The sequence below is a fragment of the Schistocerca gregaria genome, chromosome 1 (assembly GCF_023897955.1).
Source record: "Schistocerca gregaria isolate iqSchGreg1 chromosome 1, iqSchGreg1.2, whole genome shotgun sequence".
Classification (NCBI taxonomy): Eukaryota; Metazoa; Arthropoda; class Insecta; order Orthoptera; family Acrididae; genus Schistocerca; species Schistocerca gregaria.
This window is the reverse complement of record NC_064920.1, coordinates 869,771,474-869,790,063: the sequence shown is the minus strand read 5'-3', so window position 1 is coordinate 869,790,063 and position 18,590 is coordinate 869,771,474. Positions and strand designations below refer to the sequence as shown.

The following is an 18,590-nucleotide window of genomic DNA, read 5'->3' as shown; positions in this document are numbered from 1 at the left end:
CAATTAATATTTTGTACATTTTACATTTGGGCTACACAACTTGTCAAATGATGCATATACTCTAACGAATGTGAATACATTACAGCAATATCAGAACAATTTTACATAAAACCAAGTATCTCCAACTTTACCACCATTTTAATTATATGGCACGTATGTATGATCATGTCACTCAGAAATAGGGTTCTTCAAATTTTAGAAGCAACCTTTATCATAATAAACTAACAGTTTATTTTATATACAATAACATTATATTATCAGCTTATTTTTTAAGTTGTGGCTATAGTTTGTCTCACAAATAGACTCACAAACCCGTTGGTAATATGTGGAACTGTTCTTCATTTTGTTTTCTATATTTGTCTGCTAATCCCAACTCGCTACAGTGACCAGTTTCAGGATGGTGCATGTAGGCCTGTGTACTGACACGACACTCCAAAAAAAGTTGAATTTCAATGTTTCTTCATGTTGGTAGTGTAAAAAACATGTAGTGAAAGTAATGCAGCGTTTTAAGTACAATTTTTGGTCCGACAAAAACTGCACAAAACTTTATCTGAAATGATAATGGTCAAAAACATATTAAATATGAATCCAGAAACTTTAAAAATGAGGCTACAGACGATTTTGTGGGAGAAATGCTACTATTAAATAGAAGAATTCATAACGGATGAAATGATCACTTGAGCAAGAGGTAATAAAGTGCTACATTTTATTATATGTATGTATATGAGAACGGTATTTTTATTATGATGCTGTCAGTTAACATCAGCTGTTCTTTATATTTTGTGAAATTTTACCACAATTTGATGTGTCTCCTGTACCTGAATCAAATAATTTAGATTATGTGTGTAACAAGACACACAAACCACAATTCACAATGTATGAAGGACGATATTCAGTGCTTACCTCAGCTCAGTACAGCCGATAGGCACACAAAAAACAGAACCAAAAATTTACGTTCCTAGCTTTCGGAACAAATGTTCCTTCATCAGAGAGGAGAGAGGGGAAAGAAAGGGAAGAAGGGAAAGTGGATTCAGCTACTCACAACCCAGGTTATGAAGTAAAAGGGAAAGGAGAACAGGGAGGGTAGCAAGGATGGATGCATGTTTGTTTCTGCTGTAAGTACTGTGTCAGCTTCAAACCAAAGAGGATGCATACAGAAGTATATAGTATAATGATAAACACAACTCTGTAGGATGAAAAGATGCGTGAATGGCTAAAGAGGAAAGGGAAAGAGGAGAAGACTGAAGAGTAAATGGGAGTGAGGTTGTTTAACGTAGGTTCAGTCCAGGGGGATGGCGGGATGAAAGGATGCGTTGCAGTGCAAGTTCCCATCTCCACAGTTCAGAGGGACTGATGTTGGGTGGGAGAAGCCAAATGGCACATATGGTGTAGCAGGTTCCTAGGTCCCTAGAATTATGCTGGAGGGCATGCTGCGCTACTGGGTATTGGACATCTCCTAGGCGGACAGTTTGTCTGTGTCCGTTCATGCGCTCAGCCAGTTTAGTTGTTGTCATACCAATGTAAAAGGCTGTGTAGTGCAGGCATGTCAGCTAATAAATGACATGTGTAGTTTCACACGTGGCCCTGCCTTGAATTGTGTGTGTTTTACCAGTAGCGGGGCTGGAGTAGGTGGTTGTGGGGGGATGCATGGAGCAGGTTGGGATGCATGGAGCAGGTTTTGCAGCGGGGTCAGTTACAGGGGTAGGAACCGCTGGGTAGAGAAGATAGTCTGGGAATATTGTAGGGTTTGGCAAGGATGTTACGGAGGTTAGGGGAGCGACGAAAGGCAACACTGGGAGGTGTGGGGAGAATTTTGTCAAGGGACGATCTCGTTTCAGGGGTTGACTTGAGAAAGTCATATCCCTGGCGAAGTAATTTGTTGATGTATTCGAGGCCAGGATAATACTGGGTGACGAGGGGGATGCTTCTGTGTGGTCTGGGGGTAGGAACATTGTTGTTGGACGGGGAGGGATGTATTGCTCGGGAGATCTGTTTGTGGACAAGGTCTGCAGGATAGTTGCAGGAGAGGAAAGCACTGGTCAGGTTATTGGTGTGTATGTTGAGGGATTCGTCACTGGAGCAGATATGTTTGGCACGAATACCTAGGCTGTAGGGAAGGGAGCCTGACAGAGGGTCCACTGAATAATTCTCAATTTTTATCTTGAACAGTGTGTGGAAAAAACAAACACCTATATCTTTTCTTGCAAACTCTGATTTCCCTTATTTTATGGAGATGATGATCTCTCCTTATGTAGGTCAGCATCTATAAAATATTTTTGTATTTGGAGGGGAAAGTTGGTGATTAAAATTTCATGATAAGATTCTATGACAACAAAAAACGCCTTTGTTTTAATTATGTCCATCCCAAATCCCAGATCATGTCAGTGACACACTCTACACTATTTCCTGATAACACAAAACATGCTTCTCTCCTTTGAATTTTCTTGATGCACTCCATTAATCCTATCTTCAGTAGATCTGTTACATTTTAAAAGTGTTTTGTCAATAAAAAGGAGTCTTCACTTTTCCTTCCCACAACATTTTCTATGTGTGCTTTCCAATTTAAGTTGTTTGTAATTGTAATTCCTAGGTATTTAGTTGAATTTACAGTCTTTTGATTTGACTGACTTATCATGTAACCTTTTAGCACTCATGTGGATGACCTCAAACTTTTCATTATTTACGGTCAATTGCCAATTATTGCACAATACAGGTATCTTCTCTAAATTGTTTTGTAATTAGTTTTGCTCTTGTGATGCCTTTACTAGACAATAAACAACAGCATCATCTGCAAACAACCTAAGATGGCAGCTAAGACTGTTTCCTAAATCGTTTATATAGACAAGGAACAGCAGAGGGCCTATAAAACTACCTTGGGGAATGTCACTTCTGCTTTACTCAATGACTTTCCATCACTTACTACAAACTGTGACCTCTCTGAAAGGATATCATGAATCCAGTCATATAACTGAGACAATATTCCATAGCACGCAATTTCACTAAAAGCCGCTTGTGTGCTACAGTTTCAAAAGCCTTCCAAAAAATCTAGAAATACAGAATCAATCTGAAATTCTTTGTCAATAGCAATCAACATTTCATGTGAGTAAAGAGCTAGATGTGTTTCTCAAGAATGATATTTTCTAAATCCATATTGACAGTGTATCAATAGACTATTCTCTTCGAGGTAATTCATAATGTTTGACCACAACATATGTTCCAAAATCCTCGATATGATATGGTCCTTTAATTTAATGGATTACTCCTACTACCTTTCTTGAATATTGGTGTGACCTATGTCTTCAATTAAAGATTTCCACCAAGAGCTGAAGCAATTAAGTGACAAATAAATTAAAGTGGATCACCTAGGGCATAAAAATTTTCACTGTAAGGAAAAGGCAGCTGCAAAGACAACTGAAATGTAATACGAATACTGATTTAACCAAACATGTTATACTTTACACAATTACATTCAAAAGAGTTGTCAAAGCACCAAGGCAAATAACATGATAATTTTCAACTATTAATGTAAAGTTGTCTGGTCTTTCATTAAATCTGAATTAGCTGTTAAAGGCTGTAACCAAAAAATTTTGGAAATTAACCCTCAAGGAAATAATACTGTTAAGTCCAACTCGAATACCCAGGTGTTTCAATGATTTCATTGTAAATGTATAAAGGGCTGCCAAATGAAAACAAGACAGATGGGAAAAAAGTAAATATTGCTCCTTATTTCAAATGTAATCACCAAACATGTTAATACATTTGTCCCATTGTGAGACAAAACGGTCAACACTTTAATGGAAAAATGCTTGCAGTTGTCTACAGAACCATAATTGTACCCAGGCGAAACACCTCTTTGTCTGAAACAAATTCCCGGCCACAAATGGCTTTCTTCAGAGCTACAAAAGTATGACAAACGCATGGAGAGAGTTCGGGACCATATGAAGGCTGTGTAAGGGCTTCCCAGAGAAACTTCTCCAGTAGTCAAAACAACCTTGGCAACATGTTCATCTTATATTCTCTTTCCAAGACACTGTCCATTCCATTTGTCTACTCTACTAAATTCTTTGCTGTCTCTGATAGAATTACAAAGTAATCAGCAAACTTTCAAAGCTTTTATTCCTAGTACCTGAACTTTAAATCCTTCAAATATTCTGTTCTATGAGTATGTTAATGATTTATGATTAAAGATCAGTTCCCCATCAGTTCTGTTTGTTCTGCATTAGTTGAAACTGAGGATGAGGAAACAATATGTGAACCACTGATCGATATCCTCAGCATCTTAGAAACTCGGTTTCCGCTAAATGGGTTGAATCCAAACATATCTAAGCCCAAACTGATGTAATTCAAACTGTCAAAATGTGAGCAGAGCAAGGTTATTCCCTACAAACAAGATATAGAAGAAATCATTTCAGTCAAAATTTTAAGATTAAATATGATAAGAACTGCAGTTTGGGTGGGGGCACACATCAAGAAATTAGCTAACATACTGAGCAGTTCTGCATTTCCATTGTAAATATTATCAACTGAAACTGACATGGACACACGAAAAGTAGCCAAATATTCAAGTTCCTTTGAAACTATTATTAGATATGGTATTTTTTGGAGGAGAAACTCGGCTAACATAGTGCAGGTTCTAAAAGGCACAGAAAAAAAATTGTTCAGAATATGTGCACTGTATTCATAAAGAATCTTGTACTCTATTAGTTAGAAAACTCAAACATTAGCTCTCCCACCTCCTCATATTCACGAGACTAGCATCTACTTGCATACAAACAGGAATTATTTGAGGGAAACCATTTTGTTCAAACACGTGACACAAGAAAGAAAGACTACATCGAGCTTCGTACCCACAGTCTCAACTTGTATTCCCTAACACCTCAATACACAGGAATGAAAATTTATAATAAATTAACAGAGAACAAGTTAATGCCAATGAAGTTTGGGCCACAGAAAAGAAAGATGTATGATGTATGAGGCACTCATACTAAAATGGTATTACTCAATGGATGAATTCATGAGGACGAACTGGTAATATGAGCTGGATACAACATATACACACTTTTCCTCATTGTAGTTTAGTAAATGGTTTCATTTTTTATGTGAACTACTTTGTTATTGTTGAATACGGGGCCAAGGGTTTCTCTTGGTAGCTTCCTTTCTTTGATCTCCAGTCCTTCAACTAAGCCGTGCTTGGTGATGGACAATGTTTCAGCTGCATACAGGGCTTCCAGTTTGATTACTTTATTATAAAGTCTTATTTTTGCATTCCCTGAGAGGAACTTTTTGGTATGTGAGATTGGTTCAAAAAATTCCAGAACTTGGGCCACAAAAATTTTCTATGCTTACCTTTTACTGATTGTGCATGGTTTCCTTAAAATACTCTTCTCCACAACTGATACACTACTCCCATTTCCTCTTCTGGAAGCATTCTTGGTATGCCCCTTGCTAGGTCAGGTCAAGCGTCGTCTGTGAATTTTCTTTTACCATATCTATCATTGTAAATCTTCATCCCTTCAACATGGTTTTCAACTTTGGAAATAAAAAATGTTTGCAGGGGTCAGGTCTAAAAAATCTGGAGGATGCTCGTTCTCCCACCTTAAAACATTATGGTGGTTTTTTTTTTATTATTATAATTGTCTTGGTCTTTTCAAAGTAGATCTAGAAAAATATTTTTTCAGCCCTTCTCTCTCTCTCTCTCTCTCTCTCTCTCTCTCTCTCTCTCTCTAAGTTCGAGGGTTTGTTCTTTAGCTTCTTTTAGGTCTTGGCTATAAGGGCTATATCATCTGCAAATTCTAGACAATTGACTTTGATGTCTTTGTTTCTTCTGCCTATTCAGATTCAACTGTGGATCTCTCTGACTAATTTTTCTAGGTCACAGTTAAACAGCAGTGAGGAGAGTCCATCTCCTTGCTGTACACCAGTTTCTAATTCAAATGGGTTGGAGAGTTCCCCCATGAATTTGACATTGGAGTATGTGTTAGTAAGGGTTTCTCTGATTAGGTTTGTGGTTTTGTTGTCTATATTTAATACTTTTAGTATGGATATGAGGGATTCCCAGTCTATTGAGTTGTGCGCTTTCTTAAAGCCAATGAAAGTGGATAACACACGATTTTGCTCTTCATTTTTGATATGTCATGAGGTGTTTGAGGTTAGGGATTTGTTCTGGGAAGGATTTTTCTTTCCTGAAACCCACTTGGTATTCTCCAAGTTGATGGTCTAATTGGGGCTCTGCTATGTTTAGTAGGACTTTAAAGAATACTGTATCTTGAATGTTACGTCTAGGGGAGAGATTGCTCTGTAGTTGCAATTATATAAATCACAAAAAGTAAACACCCTATAGAACTCCCTTGGTGTACTCACAGTAACTTTTACAACTGATGTTTTAGCCTTATTAAGAATGACATGTTGAATTCACTTGGCTGAGAAGCCCTGTGCCCACTCACAAACTTGGTTCACTGCTCTGTAAGCTCCTATGTTTTTTCACTGAATGATGAAGAATTAAATCAAATGTTTTCTGGAAGTCATGGAATATGGCATCAACCTGATTGTCATTGTTGATAGCCCTCTGAATTCCTTGGATGAACAAAGTGAGCCGAGCTTTAGGTGGAATCCATGTCGATTTTATCCTCCAAAAAGGTCACATTAAGTCAGCATAGATGATGCTATATATTTTACAATGTATTATCATCAGGAATATAGGCCTCTAATTATTAATATTCATGTACCTCATAACGCATCTTGGAAATGGAAATGACCTATGTCTTTTCATAATTACCTGTAACCTTTGTTTCTCCACTGCGCTGTTGCCTTCCTATTGTTGAACAGTTTTAACCAATTTTCTATTCCAAAATTATTTATCTCTTAATTTATTACTTCAGCAGTCATGGTTTAACTGACAGGAGAAACTGTATTGTAATTTATCGCAGAGAAATAATTTTGGAAGATTGAATAAAGTATTTCAACCTTCTGTTGGTTGTCTTGCGTTTTGGCAATAATGTGATCAAAAAGTGACTGAAAGGGTTATTATTAATCTTTTCACTGAGTTTATCTAAGGCTAAAATTTCTAGGGATTTTTTTGTCACCCTGATCAGCAGAATTTAAATCTTGAACTCATTAAATGCTACTTCTATGGCTCTTTGTACACCCATTTCGGTTTTCTCTGGCTCTTGTTAGTCAGATATGTTTTCACTTCAGTTAAACCAATGTAAAACCCTCTTCACTTTGATAACATCTTTTCAACACAGTTACTGACACATGGTGAGTCTTTCTTGTCCCTGACAGTCCTCTTTGACACACACCTGTCTAAAGTATAATTTAAATATAACAATGGAAATGCCTTAGTGGGATAGAAATAATGAAAGGTTAGTCAACTGTGTAGGTGAGCAGCTGCAGTAACACTTCAGTCAAGTTGGCCAAGACAGTTTAGTCGCGCACGTGTGTGTGTGTGTGTGTGTGTGTGTGTGTGTGTGTGTGTGTGTGTGTGTGTGTATTTTTATTCTGTACAAGTTATACAGGCAGAGGACATCATCTGAAAGCTTAGCAAAATTTTTAGTTTTGTTTAAGTGCCTACTGACTGTTCCAACAACTCAACTGTACAGAGTTTTTGCCTTTACTCTTTCCATTATTTAAAGTATACTTTACAATGCTTTTGAATTTTATCTTTTGATCCTCCACATCTTTGTCCAAAGAGATGAATGTTTGGTTTTGACTGCTGAGGTAATATGTAATCTATTTCTTGCTACATTTACTGAGGAAATATATTTTTCTACTGTTTTTTAAAATTGTTCTAACTCTTGTCGTCGTTAATGCTGCAACAATCGTATGCTCACCAACCCCATTTGTATCACAGAATGCAGGCTCTTGTGACTGGGATCAGCAATATTACTGGCATATGCCTTGAACCACAGCCTAATGCCCATAACACAAATATCAACAATATCCCTATCCTATTTCAACAGATTCCAAAATTTTTAATCTATTAGTTTGAAGGTTATCTAAAATGTTTCTCTTGGTTGTAGTACTATAATTGCTCAAGATAATTTTCAGAAAAGACACTAAGAACAATCACACATGAATCTTTGCCCTCGGCACCAGTTTCAGCTGCTCAACTCTCCTTCTCTATAGCTGACAAACTGAAATCTCCGCCTATTACTACACTAAAAAGGAAATTTATTTACAAAATCGTCTAAATTTCCTCTGAAGCATCCTGTTCTTACAAATCCTGGAGAAAATCGTCATGTTTGACCTGACTGCCTTATTTGATCTACTAAGTATGGATGAAAATGAAAGAGGAGGAGGATGAGTAGCAGTAGTAATCTCTCATTACAAATCAGAATTCACCTGGATCTGGATGACAACATACCATAAGGTCCCCTGTCTCGATGGTTTACAGGGCCAATGGCTCTAACATCTGTTATTTACACTCTATCTTATATTGGATGAGGTGAATGACTCTCCTTGCTGCCTGTTATCACAGCACTGATAGCATCAAAACAGCAAAAGTAGGCAACGGCTGTCAACCAAAATGTAACTGATTAATGACCAGTATAAACTATGCTTAGATGCAGCATGACTGAACAGTGGGATGGCCCGCTTTAGTCCTTGAGGATAAAAACTGTTAATAAAAGAGAAGAAAATGGTATATCTTTTTAACGGCATAAAACTGAAAATCGAACACGAAGAAACCACTTCATAGAAGATTCTGAGGAATAATCCAAGCAGTGTGAAAGCAGGGAAAAACTTTTAAAAACAACAATAAAATACTAAAACTGGCTTAAAAATCCTACATCTGGCACATGAGGGCCTGTCAAGTCATTATTAACCCAAATTCCTAACAAGTCAAAATCAAAAGGTACACTTAACAGTAAAAAATTGAGCCAATGCAGATAAAATGGCAGGATATTTTCAGACATTTTGCAGCAGCAGCAGCAAAAAAACCAGACCAGTATGAGACATCAGACAGAAGAAATGTATAATGTAGTTTATTCACCTCATAACGTACTGGAGACACATCAATTTATTTTGGAAAATAAGGCAATAATAATTAACCTATTTGAGCAGGAATTTCTGAATTTTTATACCTGAACAATTTATCAAGAACATATTTAACACTTACAGTCAGTTTGCAGCTTGCAATACAATTTATACACTATATTAACAATTTATTATACCATATATAAACTTTATTGTTTCTTTTCTTTTCAAAATATCAAACTGGCCTGCACTGAATAACAACATTTTCTGACGAGTGTATTAAATAACAATCTTTTTAGTGGGTCAAACTCCATATTTAACAGATTTGTGTTATTTAATATACTGTAAATTTTTAATCCCATGTACAATGGGCAATTTTGAAACTGAGTCACTGATTTAGAAAATAAGAGATATCCACTCTCATTCTGTAACTGCCAATGCCCCATGTGTAAAGATTGCTTACTTGACTGGCTAGAAGAGGGGTGCTCTATAATGCATTTAAAATAAGTTGCAATTTTTGACAGTTCTGTACGGAGCGAGTGGAGGGAAGCGTGTGCTAGGTGCGTCAACAGCTCACTTGACAGCGTGCTGCGTTCTTCCTCAAATGATTTTTAAAGAAACCAATCTGTAATACACTCTCACACTTGCACATCTTAAAGTTTAATTAGTCATCTTCATGATGAAACACCTATCATTTCCTTAATGTTCATACTTATTGTGATATTTCAGTAGTAGGTAACTACTGCTACTACCACTAGAAATTCTTAGTCTGCAGTGAAAAATAAGTGACACTATCAATTTGTGTTTGGTGTGTGTTAGGTTACATATTGCTGCATATTGAATGAAGATAATATATTGAATCATTCTGTAAACTTGGAGTGATATCACTGTCTGTTTCCAATCTTAGAAAATGGAATGTATGTAAAGCACTCCATCACAAAATTGTGTGTCAGTGAAAAAAACTGGAATGAAATATTCATGAATTCCTTGTGTTTCATAAAGGGTCTGAGATATTGAAACAAGATTTTGGCAAATGATAGCACACAAACACGAGAGTGACTTGCCATATGATAAATACGTGAAACTTCTATGGTATTCAAGTAACTACAGATTTTTTTTCAATGAAATACTGTAATTATTGCCTGCCATCACAGCTGGTGAAATGAGAACTGCTGTGGGTTTTGTAACAATGTAAATAAAGATGTTACATGTTTATTTTTGTACTGAGAATAGGCCATTTCATCAACTATTGACGTGAATCACACTCAGTTGTTAGTTCAATAATACACTATTTCACGATTGTGGCCATTTTAACTGCATTAGAATGTTACAGAGATGAATTTTTCTAAGCTCTAATGTGTTTTGACAAAAGCTGCAGATTTTAACATGGTAAAAACAGAAGCTACATATTCCTCAAAACTCATTACAGTCCTTCATGAATCAGTGTCTCCTCAACTACATTCGTGGTATGGCTAACACCTCAAAATCGGTCCTCTCAAGTAAAATTTTCAGTGGCTACTTTTGTCAACATCTCAACTGCAGTAAGCATAAACTTCTTGCTGTTTTTTGTCTCATTACTTTTCACCTAGGCCCGTATATTCTGTCAGATTTAATGGACCATAATGTGGAGGAAGCGTGATTTAATTATGGCCTTTATTGTCAGCCCATTCGTCGACCAGGTAGCGTGAAGTTTTTGCTTGTACAGCAGTAGACGTTCCACTAACTTCACTCTATACATGCTAAGTTCAACTTACTCTTGTGGAACATTTCTTTGCAAAATATCCACATTCCTTCACTGCATTGTTGGAGCTTTTTGCATCACAACAGAGACGTATGGCATTTCGTCCATTACTGTTGTCGAATTCCACAGGATGTTTTGCAGCCAAACATTATCTTCCCAGCCAATGAACATGTCCTTGGACAACACTTTTAATGAAACTCACATATTCAAATGTACTGCACATGCAAAACACTTTTTCACAATACCCAACGACTACAGAACACTTCAAAGCCAGAAAATACGACTTTATTACCGAGCTGACAAATGTTGATGTATCTAATGTGTGACACGACATGGTACTGTTTGTTCATGGTATGGCAACAGTGGCACTTTACCAGCAAAACTGCAGGCAGCGTGGTAGGGAAAGCCAGCTTGCCATTCATGTTACCTGGGCAATGGCACCACATCCCCCTCCGGTCAGCCAAACGTCACAAGTCGCAACTAATTTTAAAGGCACTATAGAATACCTGAGGGCTTCTTAACTGATTATGGACCTGACTGAACATTCAAAAAGCAATGACCATAACTGGACACCTACATACAGGGTGATTCAGGAAGAATGTCACATAATATGTGAGGTGATTTGAAATGAGACTACCTTCACATCCCAATCTGAAATTCCTTCCCCATGTCAACATTCTCTGAAGAGGTCAAGTGAAGCCTAATTTTTAACTTTCTGGACTTTATATTGTTATGTCTACATTCCAGTAGAAAACTTCCTATTTAAAAATTAGTACAAATGAGTTTACTATCTCAGATTAAATTTCACATTAATATGTTACCAGATTTATATTAGCAACTAAGGGGGAGTAAGCCGTTTGTTATTAATCCAACCGTGAAATTTTGTGATATGAACTGTGGAGCCATCTTGCACCATGTATTCTTTGAAATGTGCTTCTACCCTATTTCTGAAAAACTATGTCATTTATTCATTATGATTGTTTAAATGATTGCTCTATGTGAGTGCAAATCCAAAACACCAACAAAAATATCTTATTCAAAGCAATTTGTTTATGAATTACTAAATGTAGTTCAAATTGTTGTACTGTAAAATTCATTGAAATTGTATATGAAATTAAGTAAACTCTTCCAAATTGCCTATCAGAACACGCAGGGCATTATCTGGCCCATTTTTTGGTGTAAGTAACAAAAATTATCTAATGACTGACATAGAAGCCACAACTATATTATGGTTGCTAATACCAACTTCTAGATTAACTTCCTCAAAAAGATCAGGTCTGTTTGTTGACAAGCTATTTAATATGCTCCCGTCTCGGATTGGTTTTCTAACCAAGTGCTCAAAGTTGTATATTTAGAGTGTTCCTAGAATAACTTCACATGAGTCTTTGCTTCTGCCCCTTGTGATATAAACATGTAATTTTCCCAGTCAATGGATGCCAGATTAAAGTCTCCACCTATAACTAATGGATAATTTGGATATTTATTTCCTATGTACTCAAGTCTTTCCCTGAAACATTCTGCGATGTTTGTTGCAGATACTGGTGGTCTATAAAAACATCCTAATACAATGGTCAATCCTTGTCTGATTTACAGCTTTATCCAGACTATTTCACAGTCCAACCCAGTATTGATCTCAATTTCGTTTAAACAGCTTTTAACTGCAATGAACACACCACCTCCCATAGCACCAGTCCTATCCTTCCTAAGCATTGTCCCGTCCGAGCTCAAGATTTCGCTGCTTTTTATGTCTGGTTTTAACCAGCCTTCTGTACCTAATACAATATTGACAATGCTACTGTTTATTTCGGAGATAACTCGGGAATCTTGCTACAGACACTTCGACAATTTACTAACATGAGATTTAGCATATTTGAATCCTTTGGAATGACTTGTTTAGGCAAACTAACAATTTTTACAGTTGGCACACCCACGTCAGTGTCATGAACTGGTAATTTTTCAGACCAGTGGTTTGTTTCCCGTGGGGAGGAAGCTAATCTAAGAAACCTCCATAAGCATGTCACACGTACTGTGCTACCCATGTCGCTGCTTCCTGTGTGTATTGCATCCCTGATCTATCAAGGGGCATCCGACAACCTTCCACCCCATAGTGTAGGTCAAGGAATCTGAGACCATTTTCATCACAGAGTTGACGTAGCCTCTGGTTTAGATTCTCAACTCGACTCCAGACCAAAGGACCCAGGTCCACCCTGGGTACAATGCTGCAGATCATCAGCTTGGCTTCCACTCCTCGAAAGATGGAGGCTACCTTCGCCAATTTATCCAGCCATGGAAAGGACTCAAGGATTTCCTCAGAACCCCGATGACAGGCATCGTTGGTGCCGACACGTGCAACAATCTGCAGCTGGCTGCACCCTGCACACTTGATAGCCACCAGAAGTGCCTCTTCCACATCCCGGACAAGGCTCCCCACCAAGCACACCGAGAGAACATTGGACTTATTCACCGCGATAGACACTATGTTTCTGAGGGGTTCCATAACCTGCCTAACATTGGAGTTCCCAATAACTGACAAACCCTTACCCCCACGTGTCTGCCCGGACCTTGCTGAAGGAGCAGCCACTATCCTGGCAGAAGGTGCATTCTGATCCGGCTCAGCCCCCCCCCCCCCCCCCTCCCCCACAGCATCAGATAGCACACTGAATCTATTAGCAAAGTGCATGGGATTTGACAGGAGCCTGCATCCCCCATGCAGCTTTTGCCTTGACGCTAGAGACCTCAACACAGTCTGCCACCCACACTGAGGTGAGAGTGGGCCTCTGCACAAGCCCTAATCTCTCTAATCTTATTTTTATGGTCCTTACGTGAAAAGTACAGTAGCAGCAGCAGAATCATTTGACACACAGCTTCAAATGACGGGTCTCCATATTTTCTCAAAAGTGTTCTTCAAAAAGAGTGGCGCCTCCCCTCCAAGATTTCCATTTGAGTTCCCGAAGCATCTCCATAATACTTGTGTGTTGTTCAATCCTACAGATAACAAACCTAGGAGCTCACCTCTGAAATGTTTCAATTTCTTTCTCTAATTCAACCTCGTGCACATCCCAAACACTTAACAGTACTCAAAAATGGATCACGCTAGTGTCCCATGTGCAGTTTCCTTTACAAACGTAAAACACTTTCGTAAAATTCTCCCGATAAACCACAGTAGACCATTCACCTCCCCAAAACAATCCTTACAAGCTCATTCCATTTCATACTGCTTTGTGACATTACACCAAGATATTTAATAGACAGGACTGTGTCAATTATCACACTACTAATGCTGAACTCTAACATTATGGGTTTGTTTTTCCTAATCATCTGCATTAACTTACTTTTTTCTACAGCTAGCTGCAATTCATCACACCAAGTAGAAACTTTGACTAAGTCATCTTGTATTCTCCTACAGTCACTCAATGGTAACACCTTCAACATACCACAGCATCATTGGCAAAAAGCCACAGACTGCTGTTTACCCTGTCTGCCAGATCATTTATTTATATAGAGAACAACAGCAGCCCTATCACACTTCTCTGGGGTGCTCCTGACGATACCCCTGTCTCTGATGACCACTCGCTGGCAAGAACAATATACTGGGTTCTGTTTGAGCCATTCACATATCTGGGAACCTATTCTGTATGCTTGTAGCCTCATTAACAGTAGCTCAGATAACAAGTAAAAAAGAAGAATACTAAAGTATAATCTCAAAATCAAGACGTCCAAATTACTGAGCGGAGTTGAAATTATACCAGGATAAACAAAGAATGCAATGAAAGAAACTAAATGTGAGTCTCATAGGCATCTCAAATAAAAATTGCTTTTGTATTTGGTGAACTTACAATGTGAAGTAGTTGGTGAAATATAAAATGTGCTAGAGGGACATGAACTGCAAACAGCATTAGCATTTTGTAAAGTTATAACATTACACAATTGATAGTAAGATATGGATAGTAGAATGAAATTTTCCATGTCCTTGATTTACACTGGTCAATGGAAGATGTTTGTGGGTTAAGGCAGGTAGTAAGTACGAAGCATTCCACTTTCGGGAGGTTCCTGATGGTTTTCACAGGTCGAAGTTGCACCGATCATGTGCTATCGTAGATAAGGGCCACAGACTGGCACTTCTACCTGCTGGGTGGAGTCATTTGCTCCGTAGGGCTGCAAAAGAAGGGCGTAAAGTGCATGCGACTTCCATGCTGTCGAAGAAATCATCGCCAAAAGCACAACTCATGTCCAGATTTTACTGTAAAAATTGTCCAGAGACTCTTGTAATACACTATCATGGAAACATCTAGTCAGAATTTTACACCTATGTAGTCAATCAATTAGAAGTTAGGATTGTATGTTGTAGGAAATACATAGAGTTCAACTTCTCTGGGTGTGTTATTCCACTAAATAGAAGGAAAAGTCTCTTTCAGCTTCATCAGCACACAGAGAAGAAGCTGGTTCATGATTCAAGGGTACCGAGTAGCAGGACCCTTGCAGCATTGATTTCATAAGGAACTGACAGAAAACATATGGCAATGGGAAAATCCAATAAAATATGAGAGCTGTAGATCGACTATGGGACTGTTTCAATGGCCCATTCTATCGCCCCTGGTAGGAAAATAATGTTACATAAACAAAATCATTTGATTTCAATTCAAAGCCCTCAGAAGGCTGCTGTAAAAGTAGGATAGCGCTTTTGAGATAAGTCCTGAGAAGATAAACCCGACACCTAATATTACTGCTTATCTGCCCTTGGTTAAATGAAAAATTGGGTTTCACACACATACATACTGAGACTAGTGGCCTCAAAGGTGGAAGTCATAAAGAACTTGAAAATGGTAAAGCAATGATTTCAATGAGTATGTTTTGGAGACTGAAGTTTAGTATATTCCAGAGTCAAAGTTCTTTAGATATGTTTATTTTCCCCTAAAAGACAAACAAATGCCTAATATGTGTCACAGACATTATATTACATTCACAGAAAGTGTCCATGGTGGCAATCATCAACACAGTCCTGGTGCGAAAAGTTGTGCAGTCTCAGTACTCAAGGCAGTTATGCCATTATGGGAAAAATTTGTAGGAGCACTCTAATCAACCTCTGATCACCATTGTTAATACCCAAGTGGGAATTACCACATTAGTTTACACACCTTGACCCTTGAGGTAAAAATAAAAAGATCATCTCTACCTGTATACTACTGTCAACTTAGTTCCATTTCCCACCACTGAAGCAGGAAGATACATCACTAAAGTCCGCATCATGTAGTAAGGCGGCCCAGTTTTCAGCTGTTCTGCACATCCCGCTCCATTAACCACTGGCAACCAATAACATTCATTCTCTTTATGAGTGGCAAGCCTTGAGTTACAGCTAGTCGGCGAGAATCTGTCTCCTGCATGCTGCACTGTTGCCATACTTCACAACAACCAGATTATTCCTTCCACTGTCTAGGATTTTTTTTTTTCTTGTAGCAATATTAGCAATATAGCTGACTGTGTATCAGTAAATGTTGTAGTACGATTAAAAAAGTCAGGTGATGGCAACAAATGTGAAGTGCTTCACAAGCTGTCAATGGATATTGTTTACTGTACTTATACCTTTTTCAAACAAGGATTTGAAGGCGGGACTCGTATTGTTGGCATCTGAAGACACAAGAACAAGCTGTAGAGGTACATGGAGTCAGCAAAGGAATTGTAAATGGAATTGTATATGAAAGCATCAGCCTTAGGGAAAATTGGTTTTGTGTCACCTGAAAAGTATTGAAATCACGAGAAACCTGTAACAGAGATGGATGGTTTTGACAACGAAGTTTTAAAGCACTCTGTGTGAATGGTGAATACCAAACATCTTAAAAAATTTGTTGCACTTATGTATGAGAAAACTGGCTTCAAAGGTAGCACCTCATCAATGTAAAGAATTTTGAAAGGCATTGGTTTCAAGTGTGTTAAAAGCAGAAATTTTAGTTGATAGAAGTGACACAGATGCACCATTAACTACATCCCTCGTAAAAATGTGCTATACAAAAGGAGGAGGCACTTCAATAGTATATTACCTAGATGAAACATGGGGGAAACAGAATCATTCCAGGAAGACCTGCTGAAAAATGAGTGATAGTACCGACAGTTTTAAAGTTCCCTTAGGAATAGGTTCTCGGGTAATTATACTGCATGTTGGCACTTCCTCTTGTCTCCCCCCCCCCCCCCCCCCCCCCCCGAGAGCAAACTTATATTTAGGTGTAAGAAGAGCAGCAGTGACTTGAATTCAGGAATGAATGCTGCTGGTTTCGTGCAGTGGTTCACTGAACAATTCTTGTCATACTTTGCTTCGAAGTTGGTCATTGTAATGTGCCATGCTAGTTTTAATACAACTGTTACAGAGAAAACAGCAAGTTCAAACACCAGGAGTGCAGATCTTTTGCTCTGGCTTAAAAAAAAAAAAAAACGTACACTGTAAACCAGACTCATGCCAATCTCCAATCTCCTGCTGCTCATTAATTTGTATAAGTTACTTGAAAGAAGGTGCAGACTTAACTTCCTTGCATGTCAGTGTGGTCACACAGTTTTGTGTTTACCTACATATCACTATCAGTATAGTACAAAGGAGTTAATTTGGTCTAAGGTTAAAGGCTATGTGGGAGGGGGGAGGGAATCTAATATAACAGACACAACATCCCCCCCCCCCCCCCCTCAGTGTTGGCACAGTCTGTGCGGCATAGTGACAAGCTTCAGAAAGAAGACTTTGATAGTGGGGTGAAGACGGATATAAGCCTTTACCTATCATTGCAATTTAAAATCAGATGGTTCCGACACAGATTCAGACAGCAGTGACTGGTATTACACTGTAACTTTGGAACAAAGTAAATTAAAATATTTCTCAGTATTCAAAACTCATGGTTTAGAAAATGTGTTTGTCAACATATCAGTAATGTACCTAGTATATGAGAACTTCCTATCTTTTAATTAATTAGGATTTTGTATCCCATGAAGTATGCACATTATAATATTCAACATACTGCCCAAGGAGAAGTTCAGCTTTTCTCACCATGCTGTCTGCTCTAATAACTCAGGAGAAGGTGGCTGGAAAAATTCTTTAAAAACTCTGATATTTCCAAAGGTTAATCCCTGTCATTTTCAAGGCACAAATTGGAAAATGCCTTAAAATGACAAGGACGGTTACTTGCTGATGTATCGATGGTTTTCAGCATTCCCTCAGGTTATTTGCAGAAGTTGGTTAATTGTTTGCCTGTCTAATGGATTATAAATCATGTCTCTCACTGTAATGTCAAACAAGTTAGTTTACACTCATAATGCACAATGACAGCGAAAAATGAAAACATACTGACCATTTTTAAAATAGTTTTTTACTTTAGTCTTTTCTACCTTTAATTCTGTTTACGCACAGTAACTACACTTAACTACAGTCAAGAACCCCCATACAAGCCTCATGCACATCACCCACATATATGCCTTACACACATTCTTAAAAATTCTATGGAGTAGAAGCAGTTGCCAAGCAGATATAGTGATTGTATATTTACTTGTAATAAACTCCAAATTGCAAATTTCAAGCTATTTCAATGACCTTGTTGATAGAAAATTGTAATTTTGAGAAAAATTGTACTTGACATCTCCACCAAGCTGTGTCAGTTGTTCTCACCTTCAAACATCATGTGGGATAAAACTGTGCAGTGGTGTATGCAACATCATCATGACATGAAGTAAGATTTCTCTCAAGACAATTGATCAAAATGGGTTTTTAAATTTGTTATTCCCCTCACAAATTTGAACATATAATATGATGTATGGGATAGGTCTTGCATCTAGGTCTATTACAGGGATGTGAGCCATGAGGTAAGGGGTTGGGAGCAGGGGTTGTGTAGGGATGGACAAGGAT

General features: G+C 38.0%; 1 protein-coding gene across 1 annotated transcript in view; it reads right to left on the bottom strand.

The window, feature by feature from the left end:
* The window catches only part of LOC126273223 (CUE domain-containing protein 1), a 156,727-nt gene that overhangs the window by 44,226 nt on the left and 93,911 nt on the right, over positions 1 to 18,590 (bottom strand). The window lies entirely within an intron of this gene.